This window comes from Nymphalis io, chromosome 26 (assembly GCF_905147045.1).
Source record: "Nymphalis io chromosome 26, ilAglIoxx1.1, whole genome shotgun sequence".
Taxonomy (NCBI): Eukaryota; Metazoa; Arthropoda; class Insecta; order Lepidoptera; family Nymphalidae; genus Nymphalis; species Nymphalis io.
Window position 1 is genome coordinate 4114604 of NC_065913.1, and position 19698 is coordinate 4134301.

Sequence of the window (19698 nt, forward strand, 5' to 3'; positions counted from 1 at the left end):
ATTTAGGTTTATTTAGGGATATCTACTTAAAATATGTATATGATATACATACATAGAATAGATGCTTATTAGCATTTAAGCTTTATTTAAATATTCAGCTTAAGCTATGGTATGTGAAAGTCTATGTACACTGCAAAGGAGGTTTTATTGCTTCCAGCAAAATCTGCAAGACAGCCTAGAGATATAAAATTATTAAATAAAAATTAAATTTTATTAATATAACTTACATTTAATACAAAATGTTTTTAGTAGACATTCTTTTAACTAATTATAATATTAAAAAACGCTCTTGAATTATATTGTTGAAAATATATTTCTTTTAATAACATTTCTATAATACAGTGTAAATTCATAAGATTTAAAAAATGGATTTTTGAATTTGGAAACAAAGAAATTCAGTGTCTTGATTTGAAATTGTAATTTAAAGTCAATATTTTCGTTTTTGTAACCACATAACTATCTCATATAACTAATTCATACTTTAAATAATATGAAAAAATTATTGTGATTTATTTATGAGAAATATATTTAGACATATTATTAATACCAACTAAATAATATACATCCAATTTTAAAATTAATAATTTGATAATAATAATAATAATAATAATAATATCCTGGGACATTTTTCACACACGGCCATCTGATCCCAAATTAAGCTTGTACAAAGCTTGTGCTATGGAAAGCAGACAACTGATATACTACATATACTACTTTTCTTTTGTAAATACATACTTATATAGATAATTACACCCAGACTCAGGACAAACAGACATGTTCATGCACACAAATGCCTGTCCTGGGTGGGAATCGAACCCACAACTTTCGGCGTGAAAGGCAAGTGTCTACCAACCACGCCAACCGGCTCGTCAAATTAATGACTATTTTTTAAATCAAATTAAAATTATTATAATATTAAAAATGCGAAAGTAACTGTCTGTATGTTACGCTTTCAATGCTAAATCAATGAACCGATTTTGATCAAATTTAGTATGAAGCAAGAACCTCAAGGATGAGCTAGGCTACTTTTTTACCTAAAACCCGCCCCTCTGCTATCATGAGGGCGATTACTAGTAATATATGTTTCAAAAATATATTGATGTAATATTTTTTTGAATCACATAAATAATGCGATACAATGATTCTATAAAACATATTTTATGGTCTTCGAATAGTTGGTGACGTAACATCATTATCAGTTTTGATTGTTTTTTGTTATTTCATACATAAAAAATTTTTCGTTTTTCGTTTTGAATGAACTGAAGTGTTAAGTCAATGATTGAACAATACATTAAAGATACGTGAGTTCATTCATCTAGAACAACCGGTGTTTCGTACCTAAAGTGCCGTGTTGAGTTATAGCTGACGTCACAACATAACCTTCACACATACGTGTGAAGAAAAAACAACGTTATTGCTTATAAATCAGAACGATTTTTCTGTCTTTTTCACTTTTTCACGGTTCGTTTGTATTTTTATATCTGAAAAATATGTAAGTTACTTGATAAATACGTTGTAGTAAGCATTTGTGTGTATTTTTATAATATTTATAATAATAGGCTTAATTACAGGGGGTAATAAGTTAACCTTAAGTTGCAGCAGATTTTGAGTTTAAGATTCTAATTGGTTATTTTTAGAAAAAGTAAAAAAAAAACATCTAAAATAAGTATTGACGAAATAAAATTGACAAAAAATTCAGCTTAGCGGTATTAGCTCCTTAAACTTATCCTTAAGAAGATTGGAATTATACTTTTAAAGTTTATCTATACTTGAAAAAATTTTTGTCGAGTTTAACTATCAACGCACACAAACCAAAACCACCGAGTCAAGAAAGCTCAAATTTGGAACACAGGTTTGTTTTATATCTTTACCATCCGCTAATGAAGGAAATATCCTATTTAAAGGAATTTCGCCTTTAAGAGTAACTTTTTATGAATTTTACACCAACGAATAGCTAGTATTTATAATCTTTACAAGCATATATATGTTAAAATTTAGTTATAAAACCATTTATTAAGCCAACAACATAGTGTCTACTTTGGCCTTCAACGAGTCAAATAGAGTCAAACAATCAAATCGATTTTAAATTACCATTTAAATGAAACCAATCGATGTTTGCGAAATCGATTGACGCCGCACGTGTTCAAACGAATCGAATCGTGTAAATGGGAGCTACAAATCAATGAATCTGACGTGATTCGTCCAACAATAGCGTGTATTTGAATCATGAAAGGCAGTCATGCTATCAATAGGCTTATTTCGTAATAAAGTTAACATTGTTATACGCTTATCAAATACTGACAACTCGTCCCCGCTTAGCACGGATTAATGTTGAAGTGTTGTTCTGTTTCCAGTATTCGCTTTATAATAGAAACATTTTAATATAATTAAAAGTAACATTTTAAATTTTTTGTTAATGAACAGCTCCCCTGACTTCGTACGAGTAATTAAAATTTTATACGAATTGACTGCCTCGTTGGTCTAGTTGGCTTGATGTAATGCCGTTGACCCGGAGGGCTTCGGTTCAATTCCCAGGTCAGGCCAATAATAAGTTATTGAGTTTTTCTATCAGAAAATTCTCAGTAGCAGCCAGGAGTCTGGAAGTTGGAAGTGTGTACAATCCCGTGCCTCGGAAAGCGCGTAAAGCCGTTACACCTGAACTCTTTCTGGTCGTGTCGGATTGCCGTCCCATCGGATTATAAGAGTTAGGGAATAGAGAGTGCACCTGTCTTTGCGCACACACTTGTGCACTATAATATCTCCTGCGTAGTTGGTTAATCTCTCTTGAGATTGGCCGCCTTGGCCGAAATCGGTCGAGAGGACATTATTATTATTATTATTTTATAGGAAAAATTTCGATACCTTGTGTTACATTGTTGCAATTTTCTTAGGTATCTCTAATTTTTTTTTGAAAATAAAATACAGATTATGTTACTCGCTCATAATGAAGCTTTCTGTAGGAGAAAGTTTTTTTTTAAGATTAAGAATATAGATCTAATATAGAATCTAAGGAATATGAATATAAGTATATATCTAGGAACCAAAGAGTATTTATATAGCTAAGATTCGAACTTGGATATCTATGGGAAGGTTTCCGAAACAGGATAGTTATATTGTTAATTGACGAGATAATCTTGGAAAATAATAAACAATAATTTGTAGATTTTGATTTGTTTGGCTTCATAATTGTTAAATATGTAGAGGATGTATTATGTTCCTACATATATTTTAAGTTGTCAATACTGTTTTGTTTTTGTTTCTGTCGCTCAATTACTAATATATATGATATCTATGAATTACTTTTTCTCTGACATATGACTCACGACTCACATGTAACGATCAATTAAAATAAAACAGCTTGATTAAAAGGAAATCCGTGTATTTTATTAAAAATAACTTCAACTTCTTCTTCATCTTCTCACATAGAATGTTTTCCAAGTCTTTGTTAAATATGAAAAATAATCCTAGTTGAAATTCCCATTGCATGTAGAAAAATGAATGATTACGTATTCAACATTTTTTCTTAGCGTAATCGCTTACACGCAAACAACTTGTTAACGTCACAAACATCCCAATGAATGTCATCTATCTGTACGTAATCGATACAATGTTTCCAATAAAAATATAATCACGTTTTATATAGTCACGTGGGTAAGTACCGGTTATATCTGGTTAGAACGAGTTATCTATCTTTCATTATAAATGCGAAAGTGAGTTTGTTTGTTGATTTGTTACGCTTTTACATCTTAACTACTCGACCGATCAGCGCGAGATTTTGCACATACATTGTCAGAGTACAGAAAGGATATAGGATACCTAACACCAGCTCATCCCACGCACATGCGGACGAAGCCAGGCGCGAAAACTAGTATCTTATATATAATTCTCCGTTTTGCTCTTTTCCATTATTAAGGATAAGTGAGCTGATGTGATTTTCAATTTCAATAATTTGGAGAGTATTTGTTATGACATTGCTAATTTCGTAATGGCTGTAATGGCAATACTATGTTATGTACCGAGACGGGACAGGGGCGTGATATTATATGCTTAATTTGTAAGGAAACCTATATGTGTCAGATGAAAATGTGTCCACCAACCCGCTTTAGAGTATCATTGGGGAATAAACTCCAAACCATCTTCTAAAAGGAGAGCCTTATCTCTTTAGTAAAGAGTAAGGGAGTGTAAAAATTTATCAAAAACATTATACTATTGTACTAGAATGTTCCTGTACATAAGGGTTAAAATTGCTGTCATTACAACCCCATCTCAGATTCTCCCTTTGTTTATTTATGAACGTAATTACATTTTCTTTTTCCATTAAATGTTGCCATGTAATTACAGTAATTGCTGTGACATTTATTTCAACGGCGTAGGTCTGAGTGGCCAGTGTCAATGTTTGTTACATTTCAAGTCTTATGAGAATAAATAAAAGCTTTGTTGATGTTTTATGGATACTAGGTGCCCGCTCTGACTTCGTACGTTAAAATTCATACAACATGAAATTTCCGAAAAGCGGATAGAAGTGAATGTTTCTTTGTAAGACAAAACTATAATATGTTCAAAGCTTTCTACACTAAGTAATTTGGCTATGTGTTATAATACTTATAATATTAAGTTGATGGATTAAATTATATGTTGCTTATTTTATATAATGTACTTTATTACGTCAATATAGTCAGAGATCAGCTTTCAACCATGTTTGTTGGAAAGCCGATAAAGCTATGAGTTTTGTATGAGTGTTTTTTATCTATAGTAATATTATAAATGCGAAAGTAGCTCTATATGTAATGCTGTCTAAGCCAGTTTTGATGAAATTTGTTATGAAACAAGCTTAAGTACCAAGGAAGGACATAGTCTCCTTTTTTATACATAATACCAGCTCCTCCCCCTAATACGTGGGCGAAGTCGTGGGTAAACACTAGTTCAAAAGAAATAAATATTAAACGATATACGAAATATGTACTATGTATATATGTATAATATGTGTATATGTGTAATTGGATAATCACTCAGGCCAGCCAGTACAACGCTCGTACACCGAAAATGGCCGAAAGCCGAGATGGCCTAGTGGTTAGAACGCGTGAATCTTAACCGATGATCGTGGGTTCAAACCCGGGTAAGCACCACTGAATTTTCATGTGCTTAATTTGTAATTAAAATTCATCTCGTGCTTGACGGTGAAGGAAAACATCGTGAGGAAACCTGCATGTGTCTAATTTCATTGAAATTATGTCACATGTGTATTCTACCAACCCGCATTGGAGCAGCGTGGTGGAATAAGCTCTAAAACCTTCTCCTCAAAAAGGGAGAGGAGGCCTTAGCCCAGCAGTGGGACATTAACAGGCTGTTACTGTACACCGAAAAAGCTTGCTTACAATTGCTACACCAAAAATATAATATCATAAGCCTTCCATCTATTGTTAAACTTAACTATAAGGAACATTTACTGGCCGCTCCTATCCCTACCATAACACCTCACTTTACGCAGACCCTGGATTATTGTTAGTGTGAAATCAACCGGAACATCAAAGCATTTAGTAGCCTTTGAAAGTCGGAAGAAATTTATCTAATATAACTTATCGTAACAATTTGTCAGTTTTCATAAGATATTCTACCGCGAAATAGCAGTACTTGGTATTGTTGTGTTCCGATTTGAAGAGTGAGTGAGCCAGTGTAATTACAGGCACAAGAGACATATCATCTTAGTTCCCAAGGTTGGTGGCGCATTGGCGATGTAAGCGATGGTTAACATTAATTACATTGCCAATGTCTATGGGAGTTGGTGACCACTTACCATCAGCTGGCCCATATGCTCGTCCGTCTTGCTATTTTATATAAAAAAATATAAGTAATAATACGTAAGTTTATGTGCAGCACTTCAACTTCTATCCCGTTATACATACTAATATTCATTTATATATCCAACACTTGACTAAGCAAATAACAGATTGGTATCTCTTGTGAATACCACCGCTCATTAGATATTCTACGGCCAATTAGCAATAATTAGTGTATTCTAGTTTTATGGGAGAGTTCCCAAGATTTACGGCGCATTGGTGATACAAGGGCTGATTAATATTTCTTACGGCGCCAATGTCAATGGCCAGTGGGGACCATTTACCATCAGGTGATCACCAAACGATTTAAATAAAAAAAAAACTATTATTCGGTTGTACAGTAATCATTTATTTTTATTTTATTTATTTATATACAAAAAGATAATATCTGTCGGGTTTTTTACTATGAAAATAAATTATCTATAAAGATTTGATGTTGAAAAGTATTTTATAGAATTTTATCTATTTTTTAGATTGGTAGGTACTTCTTCAAGAACATTTTATTCAAAATTCACCCATTTAAAAAAATTGCAGAAAATGCACTTAAAGTGTATTTTCCAGCATTTCTTTTTATTAAAAGGTTTAATTACGCTTAAATCGACTGTTGAATATTAAGAATAATATATATACATAGGAAAATATAATTATAAAATCTAAAGAGTTTTTGGTTTGTCGGAATTTGAAGCCGGGGCTTCGAGATCTACAGCCGTATAAGCCAGCCACTATACTACCGAGATAGATGAAATACATAGCAGATACGTTATATGAAATAAGTGTACATAATGTATATATATTTATATATAAGCGAGGATTAGTTACCTTATTAAATAATAAAACCACGTTTAGCTCTTAAGCCGTGCTCAACCAAAACCACATTTTATATGCTGCTATCGTGTTTAGAGTTAGGAGTCCGTAGCTACATACGAACCCTTAAAACATTACTAGTGCTTTACCCGCGGTTTCACTCGGGTTATAATTCAGAATTGCTAAATAACAATTCCCATAGCTCTTCCTTTAACGTTACAGCCTGTGAATATCCCACTGCTTGGCTGAAGGCCTCCTCTTCCATTTTTGAGGAGAAGGTTAAGAGCTTATTCCACCACGCTGCTCCAGTGCAGGTTGGTGGAATACACATGTGGCAGAATTTCAGTGAAATTATACACATGCAGGTTTCCTCACGTTTTACTTCATTGTAAAGCACGAGATGAAATATAATCACAAATTATGCACATGAAAATTCAGTGGTGCTTGCCCGGGCTTGAACCCACGATCATCGGTTAAGATTCACGCGTTCTTACCACTGGGCCATCTCGGCTTTTTTTTCCTCTTCCTTTAAAAATGCAAATATTCATAGTGCTGGCCCCAGCAGCTTGGGCTGTGCGTTGATATGACAGACAGGCAGTTATTATTTTATGTATATAGATAATGTTACGGCATACACTCATAGTATAAATTGGGTATCTTTTGGCACTACCTAATGTTTGAAAGACGCAATAAGAATGAATTTGCATGCAACGTTTACATATGCGACGTTTGAAACGAACGTTTTTGACGCAGTGTTTAACTGCAGTGATGTAGCAACTCGGCAGATTTGCTTTTTTCGTACCGTATTATTTGTATTATAGCAACATTATTCTATTTGAGTTAGTGAATATATAAAGATACTATAAGGTGTAGGGGTAGTGAGTAGTGAGTAGGGGTAGTCTTTCATATGTTATGTAAGCTATATGTTAAGTCAGGGTACAGGCTATCTCCATTCCAAATGTCATCCAAATCGGTTCAGCCATTTCTCGTAATTGAGTAACAAACATCCAATCATACAAACGTTTACATTTCTAATATTAGTAGAATTTATTAAGAAAATAGTTTTAAAAAACAAAACTAATATTTTCTTACAAAGCTGACATTTTTTTATTTGAAGACGGGTTTCTTAGCAATGATTAAAGTTCGGGAGTGCGCGTAAATTTAGACATTTTAAAGTGTCTGTCGTTAAGCTGATGCGCCGAGACGGAACACGTAACGAATATTAAGCAGCGAAATTCATTATTCCTTAAAAAAATTTACATTTGCAAAAAGAAGATAAACTACAGACTAATTTCTTCATTTTTTTATGTATATTACAAGCGAATTATGGGTCTGTGTATGTCCCACTGCTGTGCTAGGGCCTTTTTACCTTTTGAGGAGAAGGTTTGAAGATTATTTACCCACATTGCTCCAATGGCGGTTGGCACACATGTGGCAGAATTTCAGTGAAATTAAACACATGTAGGTATCCTTACGTTGTTTTACTTCACTAAACATGAAATTAATTAATAACACAAATTAAGCACATGAAAATTTAGTTGTGCTTGCCTGGATTCACGCGTTCTAACCACTGAACCATATCGTCGTGTTGTGTTCTCGTAGCATTAAGTCATAATGTAATAATATTATTCTTAAGTAGTCCTTTTAGCACTAATGATGTTGTTTTAATGCTAAATGCCTCAAGACTGCCTTAAATACTCAGTATACTCTTATTAATATTTTATGTACTTATTTATTTATATTTTATGCAACGGTTGGACGAGTAAGTAAGCCACTTGGTGGTAAGTGGTCATCAACGTCCAAAAACATTGGAACTGTAAGAAATATTAACCATTACTTTAATCGCAAATGTTCGGTGGCAGATTGGCGATTGGCCGTAGGAAGGCTAACAAAAAGAAAAAAAAAAACAAAATCAATTGATCATTTAGTATAAATTTTACTTAAGTTGTTTATATTAGCGATAAAAATGAAGATAAAAAAATTTATATTAAACTTATTTTTAAAGGAATTATTTCAGCGTTTAAAGATACTCAAACAAATTAAAGAGCTTTCTACAAGAGTGATCCTTCTGTTATTTAAGAGAGTTAAGCTTTGTATAACTTAATTTATAATTTTCATTTAAACGCTTTACCTTTTAGAGAATTTAATATATGGCGCTTACAATCATTGTAACCTAATTAACCTAGTAGAACAAAAATGTTTAATTTATATTTTAAGAATTTCATGCATCTAATTTTGTTTAATTTTTTACCTTCGTATTTAATATGTTCGTCAGTGAAAAATTAATTCCATAGTTATAAATTTATGAGCATCTTACTTCCGGTTTGTTGCTGAGACAAAAAATATAACAAGGAGCATTATAAAATTAATTTTTTTTTTAACTGGAAAATAGATAAATTAAAAAGCTGACAAATATAAAACGTTATTTTCACTAAACTGATTCCTCTCTTTCTTTCATCATTGATTTGACATTCGAAAAAAGAAGACAGCATTGTTTAAGTAATCACCCCAATACAAAAAAAATATAGTTCAAGCTGTATGTATCTATATATAGCCGTAATATTGATCACAACGATTTAACGCTACATAAAAATTGTCAATAAATTGGCTACCACTTACTTCATTGTTGAGGATGATACCACAACGCTGGTTTTCAATGGCCAATTGTCAGAAGTTTATAAAAAAGACAGTAATGTCCCATTATATTAAAAGTTTTATTGATGATGTAAGAATTGGCTTGAGGTACTCCTTGTATGGCACGTGCTTTGGCAAAGAAGTAACGCTCAAGTTGTCAAGATATAACGTCTTAATTCCCAGGATTGGAGGCGCCTTGGCTATGTAAGAGATGGTTAGTATTTCTTACAATGCAAATGTCTTCGGACGTTGGTGACCACTTAACATCACATTATAATCTGCGTACTTAATACAGTAAAAAAAAATATAGCCTATAATTCAAACGTCTGCATTCGTTTAAATATTTTTTTTTTTTTTTTTTATAGAATAGGAAGGTGGACGAGCATATGGGCCACCTGATGGTAAGTGGTCACCAAACGCCCTTAGACATTGGCATTGTAAGAAATGTCAACCATCGCTTATAGCCAATGCGCCACCAACCTTGGGAACTAAGATTTTATGTCCCTTGTGCCTGTAATTACACTGGCTCACTCACCCTTCAAACCGGAACACAACAATATCAAGTATTGCTGTTTTGCGGTAGAATATCTGATGAGTGGGTGGTACCTACCCAGACGGGCTTGCACAAAGCCCTACCACCAGTAAATAACCAATATATATGATATTATCAATATTTTTGTGTTTACAATTCCAGATGAATTGTAGTCATAATGTTAATATTATTAAATAGAATCCTTTTAACAGGAATAGATATTTAAATCCATAAAATTTGATTGGATTCGTTATCTATTTTACGCAGTGTGTATAAGTAAGTAAATAATATTTAAACTTATATTTTTCTTTGTGTGCTGCCAAATTTTGAAATCGTTAAAAGTGTGCCGCAACAAGAAATAAGTTGAGAATCACTGTTCTAGAATAAGTTACAAACTTGAACCCATCGGGACATTCAACTCACTGATGTGTAAATGTAAACACGTGTGAATATATATATATATATATATATATATGTATTTGTGTATGTTAATGTATGTATATATGTATATGTGCAACTACATTTTACTTTATTTTTATTCATAAAATTACTTTACGTTCTCGTTTAACTTTTAAATGTTCGTATTATAAGTTGACCGGGTTAACTTGTACTTTAATAATAGTTGAATAAAAACTCTGTGTTTATTAAAAATACCAACGCTTAGGGAGATCAGTAATACACTTTTATATTATGTTTGTAATTTTTATTTTTTTATAGTATAGGAAGGCGGATGACTGTATGGGCCACCTGATGGTAAGTGGTCACTAACGCCCAAATACATTGGCTTTGTAAGAAATGTTTAACCATCGCTTACGTCACCAATGCGCCACCAACCTTGGGAACTAAGATATTATGTCCCTTGTGCCTGTAATTACAGTGGCTCACTCATCCTTCAAACCAGAATACAACAATAGCAAGTACTGCTGTTTTGCGGTAGAATATCTGATGAGTGGGTAGTATCTACCCAGACGAGCTTGCACAAAGCTCTACCACCAGTAAAGCTCTACCACCAGTAAAGCTCTACCACCAGTAAAGCTCTACCACTAGTAAAGCTCTACCACAAGTAAAAAATACTTATGATAGAGCTTTACTGGTGGTAATTCACAATTCATAATTATAAAAACATAATTTTACCGCATATTATTAAGACAGCTCAACGATAGCGCGATTTAAAATACAATTAACGTCATCTATTGGTGAAATATTCTAAATGAATGAATAATAAATATTTTTAAGAATAAATAAATTAACAAATATACAGCAAAAAATATATTGTGGCATTGACAGGAGCTCGTCTGGTTATTTTTAAGCTTTTCAGCTATTGATTTTATTATGAAATAGGTAGGTGGACTGGCAAATGAGCCACTTTTAAAAGGGAATGTGGGTTTATTTCATCACTGGTATAAAGGGCGTTGGACGTCTATGTAATCAAATTTCATCCCACTTATACAATGACTTCGCCTAAAAGGATATAAATTATATAAAAATATGTAAATTACTTATATATAAACAACGCCCGTGAGTCTCACACATTTTATTGTTAATCTTGTTTTTGTGGAGTAAATTGAATGGAGTAAATTTTAATATTAATCTCCCAAGTTACGGTTTTAAAAATACAGCGAACATATGATGTTGTGGGCTATATGATTTCAGCCTTTGTGTATTGAAACCGAGAAATCTTGTTTGTTTTATCATATGAAGATAAATGCTATAAATATTCTAAAAAATATCGTCTACGTGTTCCGAATGTAATATCACCTCGACAACGACGTTATACGGTTAAATTTAAAAGTATGATCTTATATTCTCTTCGCCAGTTCTGAATATGAAATGAGAGTAAGTTATTGAGCTCTTTTACGTAACATCTTAATACCGTAATTTGTAACAAACAAAGGCTCTCGATGCTTACTCTTATCTCCAGTTATTATCCAATTAGGTTCCACTTGGAAAACAATCAAACTTGCATTTCATGAAAGAAATCTTGAAATGTAAAAACCTGTACAGAATCCATTAAAAAAAATCACGAACGATATTTGAACGTCCGTCAGTGTGAAAAGTAATTTAGGTTGAAAACTGTTACAAAGCAGTTTGTTATAACTCGATGGAGTAACAATGGCAACCTGAAATAGCCTGCCCTTTCAGTGTGTTTGCGGATTTTTAAATGCAATGCTGTAATCTTGACCTATTTCATACCCTGACTACCTACCTGATGCCTTGAAATTGATTTGTCGAAAATTCTTATAATCATAGTTGTTATTGATCTTAATTTAAATTATTTTGACGAGAATATTAATAGACATGATTATTAGATTATTTATGGAATGAAATTAATATATATTTATGGTATACACATACATACTACATATAAATAAGCATTGCTTATAATAAATTATAATCGTATTTCGAATCGCAACTATCTTTTTTCTTTTTTTTATAATATACGTAGGTGGACGAGCATATGGACCACCTGATGCTAAGTGGACACCAGCGCCCATTGACATTGGCATTGTAAGAAATGTTAACCATCGCCTACATCGCCAATGCGTCTCCAACCTTGGGAACTAAGAGTTTATGTCCCTTGTGCCTGTAATTACACTGGCTCACTCATCCTTCAAACCGGAACACAACAATAACAAGTACTGCTGTTTTGCGGTAGAATATCTGATGAGTGGGTGGTACCTACCCAGACGAGCTTGCACAATACTCTACCACCAGTAAATATGAAATGAAAAGTAGTATATGATATACTACATATACTACTTTTCTTTTGTAAATACATACTTATATAGATAATGACACTCAGACTCAGGACAAACAGACATGTTCATGCACACAAATGTCTGTTCTGGGTGGGAATCGAACCCACAATCTTCGGCGTGAAAGGCAAGTATTTACCAACCACGCCAACCGGCCCGTCAAATTGTACTTACTGTTAAAATATATTGTATATAATAAATAAAATACACTTTATTGCTTCGAAAATAAGCTATGTATTTGCATACACGAGTTTATCGTCGTTTTGCGTACATAATAAATGATATCTTAATGACTTCAAGTTTCAATTAAAGACGGCTGTGGGAAATGGCGCCCTTATTTCATCATTACTATAATAAAACAATTTCCTTCGATATGCCATAAAGTACAGGTGCATAGTGAAATTTACAATAACGATATTAAACTAAAAAGCCGAGATGACCCAGTGGTAAGAACGCGTGAATCTTAACCGATGATCGTGGGTTCAAACCCGGGCAAGCACCACTGAATTTTCATGTGCTTAATTTGTGATTATAATTCATCTCGTGCTTTACGGTGAAGGAAAACATCGTGAGGAAACCTGCATGTGTCTAATTTCACTGAAATTCTGCCACATGTGAATTCTACCAACCCGCATTGGAGCAGCGTGGTGGAATAAGCTCCAAACCTTCTCATCAAAAAGAGGAGAGGAGGCCTTTATCCCAGCAGTGGGACATTCACAGGCTGTTACGGTATAATAAACTAGTAAGGCACGACGACTTTGAAACCGTAAATAATTTTAGAGGTATTGTAATGCAGCTTCTCGAATATTCTTTTTAATGATGATTTTTAAAATGAATGCGATTATTTCATCTTTTTAAATTATGTTTTATTAGCTATCCTGATGTCACACGGCTTGAATGATTTAATAAAACGTATCGTCATTGAATGTTTGGTGCAAATGCACACACAATCCAGAAACATATAAATGAATGAAACTTACGGGGACAGACCATTTTTGTAACAAAACAGAAATATTTGTGTTGTTGAGGCAAATCGAAATGATTAACAATGTAACACAAAGAACGTATCGATCAAGTGCGACCTACTACATCAAATTGCCATAGCAAAATAGCCATATCCGATTGATAACAATAGATTAGTACTTAGTCTCTCATGGGATTGTTGACCCCACGAAAAAAAAAAACAATTTCACTGAATACTACAAGTCACTATTAGTGACCTAGTCTTTAATAAATATATCATGTGAAAATTATTGAAACGGTACAAAAAAGTTCTGAGCATTTATCGGTTAAAGGCTAAGAATTGAACTTACGACGTTTACATTATGACCAGTAAAGAAAGAAAACCTAAGTTACGCTATAGAAACATGAAACAATGTTATGTATTATCGAGACAAAATGACTGTAAGTATTGCAGGGCTAATTGCACGCAAGCAAAACCACAACACAGACAGCGGGAGACTAGGGACGGTTGAATAGAGGCTGAATGACTTGCTCTCAATAACGTACATCTGCATAACTAATGAGCACTTCGAGTAACGTTAGCCGTGACCAAGTTTAGTTGCTCGTTTCAGTGCAAAGAAAATGTTTATAATGGCGTATGTTACTTTTTGGTAGCGATAGATGGCGTTGATTGAAACTGTCAAATTCCTGAATCGCGCTGTCTAGATTCGCTACTGAATATATGTATGTATAGTATGTAGGAAGTGAATATCTTAAAGTGATCAAATAAATTTTATTTATGTAATCTGTGGAAAGCTCTTTACTTAGTTTTATTTACCGTTTAATCCCCCGATATTAGTTCGGTCATCGTTGTAAACAAAATAAAGCCATATTTAAGTTTTATAAACTTGTGTTTAAGTATATATTTTTTAGATTGAAATCCTAATATTTACAAATGCGAAAGTGAGTTTGTTTGTTACGCTTTCACATTTTAACTACTCAACCGGTCATTCAATTTTGCATAAACGTTAGGGATGCAGAAAATATCTAGCACCTGCTCCTGCTTACCCTCGTATATATATATAAGAGGGTAAGCCATGGGTGGAATCTAGTTAATTATAAAGAAACAAAATTAAAATTTACTTCATCTTCATTTAATACTTACGATATCATTACAATTAACTTATGTCTGCTGACGAAACAAAACTTGGGGATTATTTTTATTTTATTTTATTGTAAAAGGTAGGTATACTTGTAAGTGGGCCAGCTAAAGCTAAGTGTTCACCACCTCCTGTGGAGATTGAAATTATAAGAAATATTAAACAATCATTACACCTCCAATGCGCCACTTATATTCGAAGCTAAGCAGTTACGTTTTTTTTTATAATTATACGTCCTTTGTGCCTATATATACATACATTACATGATACATTGGCTCACCCTTCAACCTTACTTGTAATAAGTATATAAGACAAGTTTTGCTAGAAACTCCAACTAGACAACTACTGGACATATATTGCTAATAAAGTTGTATTTGCGACTCCATTAGCCCGTCCCTCCGGACCTTTGCGAAGATCGGACGTGACAAGACAAACATTTTAATTATAATAGTAATTTTAACCTCCGTCCAATCGATACTTGACGTTGAACTAATTAATATTTCACCGAATTGACCACTTCGTTAATGAAAATTTGAGGAAAACATATTTATTTTATTGCCAATACTGAAGTTGGTCAATAATAACCAAACAAAAAAAAAATAGAAAATAAATTGAAAGAAGGACTGAATGGTTTTGTGTTTGCTTATATATATATATATATATATATATATATATATATATATATATATATATATATATATATATATACATATATATACATGTATATTAAGCCGAGATGGCTTAATATACACATTGGCATGCTGTGGTAAGAACGCGTGAATCTTAACCGATGATCGTGGGTTCAAACCCGGGCAAGCACCACTGAATTTTCATGTGCTTAATTTGTGATTATAATTTATCTCGTGCTTAACGGTGAAGGAAAACATCGTGAGGAAACCTGCATGTGTCTAATTTCACTGAAATTCTGCCACATGTGAATTCTACCAACCCGCATTGGAGCAGCGTGGTGGAATAAGCTCCAAACCTTCTCCTCAAAAAGAGGAGAGGAGGCCTATAGCCCAGCAGTGGGACATTCACAGGCTGTTACGGTTACGGTTACGGTATATTAAGTTCTATATGAAGTAATCCTGTCTTATAATACATAAACATCTATTAAAAAAAGATACAAATTACATTTTCATAAGTGGCGTACAGCTCAGTACGGCTTAATACCAATAGCACTTTATCAAAGTAATCTCTACAGCGCTGTAAGCGGCTATTAATATTGTAGGCTGAACAATAGCGCTGCAAACGCTACACAAAGTCCCATATTCAAGCGTAAACATTTACTTTATGTTTAGGAGCCAAGCACACGAAACTATTACTCATAAATAATGTTTATAAGCTTTTGTAATAATACTTACATTTCATGTGTTTTCTAGATTTTAGTTAAATTTTTTAATTTAGTTTAAATTAACCTGAAACTAATTTATTACTCGGTTAAAATATTATAAGTGCGTGTACAGACACGCACGCTTTAAACTTTTTTATAAGCGAAATATTTTATATTTAATTAGCCGACTTTAAAAATAAGTTTGTTATCAATTCGGCCATATTTTTTTGCTGAAGCACGGTATCTCTGAATATGAACAGTGAATCCAAAAATAATACAGTAGCTATATTGTAATATGGTAAATTATATTTTAATAAGGACAATTTTTGAAATCTGTTTTTAATTTTCTATTATTTAATTTCAGCAGAAGAGTAAACAGACATTTGATTATTAATTAATTAAACGTCTGGGTAGGTTTCACTTATCAGATAACCTACCTCCAAAAATAAATATTTTTTACTTCTGGGTCCCATTTCAAATGGACATTTCAATGGAAATGAGAAGCATCCGCGTAGGAAGTAACTTATGTATATTTCTAACAGTGCAAATGTCTATAGATGGTGATCACTTCACCTAAGATGTTCATTTATTTTTTCTAAATAAAAATGTATGTCGTTCCATTTTAAATATTCTACCGCAAAACAGCAATACTTGATATTGTTGTGTTCCGGTTTGAAGGGTGAGTGAGCCAGTGTAAACACAGGCACAAGGGACATAAAATCTTAGTTCCCAAGGTTGGTGGCGCATTGGCTATAAGCGATGGTTGACATTTCTTACAATGCCAATGTCTAAGGGCGTTTGGTGACCACTTACCATCAGGTGGACCATATGCTCGTTCACGTTCCTATTCTATAAAAAAAAAAATTCGCTTTCCGTCAGTAAGTTATCATCATTTGGTACATACACCTTTTATCTAATGTAAGTCATCCATATGTTACATCGAAGACGGTTACGACGTGGCGAACACTGATGAAGATAACGTTGATATTATCATATATAAGTAAATTCTAGACTACACTTCGATGGCAGCAAAGTAGATACGGACATCTGCATTTTTGTAAAAGTGCTTTTTTTACAAAAATAAGATATATAATATTTTTAAATATATTTTTAAATATTATATATCATATTTTTTTTGTAAAAAAAGCACTTTTACAAAAATGCAGATGTCCGTATCTACTTTGCTGCCATCGACTTACTACTTATTGTTCCGTTTCGTAATTAAGATGAAACTATAATGGACAGACTGGCTGCATCCCATCCAGACCAACCTACGCATTTAGAATCCCATTAAACTCAAATAAAGAATGTAAAAACAAAGATTGTTATCCTTAATTTGATTGAAAACACGATGAAATAACAGATACACCAAAGAACAAAACGTCTGTAGACATTAGAAAGACTGAATAAAAAAATCATGTTATATCAAACGATTTCAAAGTATGTTTTTCTTTAAATATAATAGTGTGTTTAGGCCTTAAAAGAGCTTACTTACAGTTAACACAGTTACCGGCTTTGTATAAACCGTTTCTTTGCTGAAGAACCCTTTTGTGCTTTGCAACTGAGAATTCTTTTCATAAAAGAAACTGTATTATTATTTTTCTGTGGAATAAAACTTTGCGATAAATTTATTATATTAAATGGATGGTTAGTATCAAATATTTTTGTTATATGAATCCGGAATGTTAAGGTGAATTTTGATCGACGATTGCGAGTTCAAATCTTAAAACCCAATAGTAAATTTTCCATCTACCAGTGAAGGAAAATATCGTGAGGAAACCTACGTGTCGGATGATATCAAATCACATGTGACCACCAACCCGCATTGTAGCATTATAGCCCAGCTGTGGGACATTCACAGCTGTTATTTTTTCTTATTTATGTACAATTATTAGACTAAAAATTAACAGTATCCAGTAGTAACATATATAAAAATGGATGTCAGTATATTTATTAGATTAATTGAGACTGCCTCGTTGTTCTAGTAACTTGATGTAAGGCCGAAGACTCGGAGGTCCAGGGTTCAATTCCCAAGTCGGGCCAATAAAAAGTCATTGAGTTTTTCTGTCAGAAAATTCTTAGTAGCATCCCGGAGTCTGGAAATTGGAAGTATGTACTCTCCCGTACCTCGGAAAGCACGTAAAGCCATTGGGTGCCTGAACACATTCCGGTCGTGTCGGATTGCCGTCCCATCGGATTATGAGAGTGAGTGCACCTGTATTTGCGCACACACTTGTTCACTATAATATCGCCTGCGCAGTTGGCTAGTCTTTCTTGAGATTGGTCACCCTGGCTGAAATCGGTCTGGAGGACGTTGTTATTATTAGATTAATTGACTTCCACACCGTTTGATTGATCGCCATGTATCATGGCAAATATATGTATATATTTTCTTGGAAAAGGTTTTTATACTATCCACTAATCATACAAATTTCTATCGCCGACGGGATTGCCATGACAACGTATATACATATACTTATTTGGATTTTTGGTCCTTCCTAGATCAAATCGACAAAAAAGTCTAATTTGATTAATATTAAAGTAAATTGTAACTCATGTACGCCGTCCATTTTACACATTACACCGTCACGGTAAGATGCGCAACCGATCCCGTGGTGCTCCTCGTTAAGACGGAAAGGGTACCGCTGGTTTTTTAGTGGATATTTCGATGTTTAGGGCGCACTCGGCGCCTAGGACACCGGCGAGGCCCACATACCCCCCACTGTTCCCGTGGGGGAAACAAGTAATGCGTTCTTCCGACGAAAAAAAAAATCATTACATATATTTTTAAACACACATACTATAGTGAAACTCTAGATGTTTGAACTGCAGTAATACGGATGATCTTAAATTAATATGTACAAAGCTTAAAAATATATTTAAACCTCTTATTTTAACCCTTATTTAATACAATAAGAACAATTAACACTAAACATTTTAATCAAGGAAATGCCAACACAAACTAAGAAAATATAAGTCAAGCCCCTGGCATTAGCAATGTAACAGAATTGCTATGCGCTACGGCGTAGCATTGTGCTACGTGAGAGGTCTACGAATGAGTTTCAACACTTTCTGTATTCATTATGCTTGGCAAGCAAACGAATCGCTTGTTTAGGTTTCGGAAGAAATTCGGAAAACTTCTTAAAAACATTTCAATTTTTTTTGATTATTTAATCGTGCGTGGTCGTTTTGAGGAAGACTCCAACAACAACGTTTCTTTATATCATATGTGGTGGCCATGATAGTAAGTGGCTGCTTATATCGCCAATGCGCCACTAACCTTGGAAACTAAAATATTACGTCCTTTGTGTCTGTAATTACATCAACTTTCTCACGCTTTCAACTGGGTACTTTACGGAGTATAAAATATATGAATTTATAGTGATAATGAATTATTATTGTAGTTATATAATTAAGATGATTTAATAGTTATTTTAACTGCTTATTTAAATTTTGCAAGATGAAGATGAAACATAACTCAAAAAATAATTTGTATATTGCCTAAAAAATGTAACAATGAAATTATTTCCTGTGAAATTCTTTCAAGTAAATATGATAGTAAAGTATAGGCTGCTTAAAACTTATTTGAATAAACCAAACCTAATTTTTAGGAAAAAGATTTTTTTGAAAACTATAATAATGTTACTAGAACAATAATAATGTTATAATTACTTTTATTAAATCTTTATATGACTGTTTA

The 19698-nt window shown here is 33.1% G+C and overlaps 1 protein-coding gene across 3 annotated transcripts in view; it reads left to right on the forward strand.

The window, feature by feature from the left end:
* LOC126778596 (sperm surface protein Sp17) overlaps positions 1-19698 on the forward strand; it is a 179317-nt gene that overhangs the window by 72990 nt on the left and 86629 nt on the right. The window lies entirely within an intron of this gene.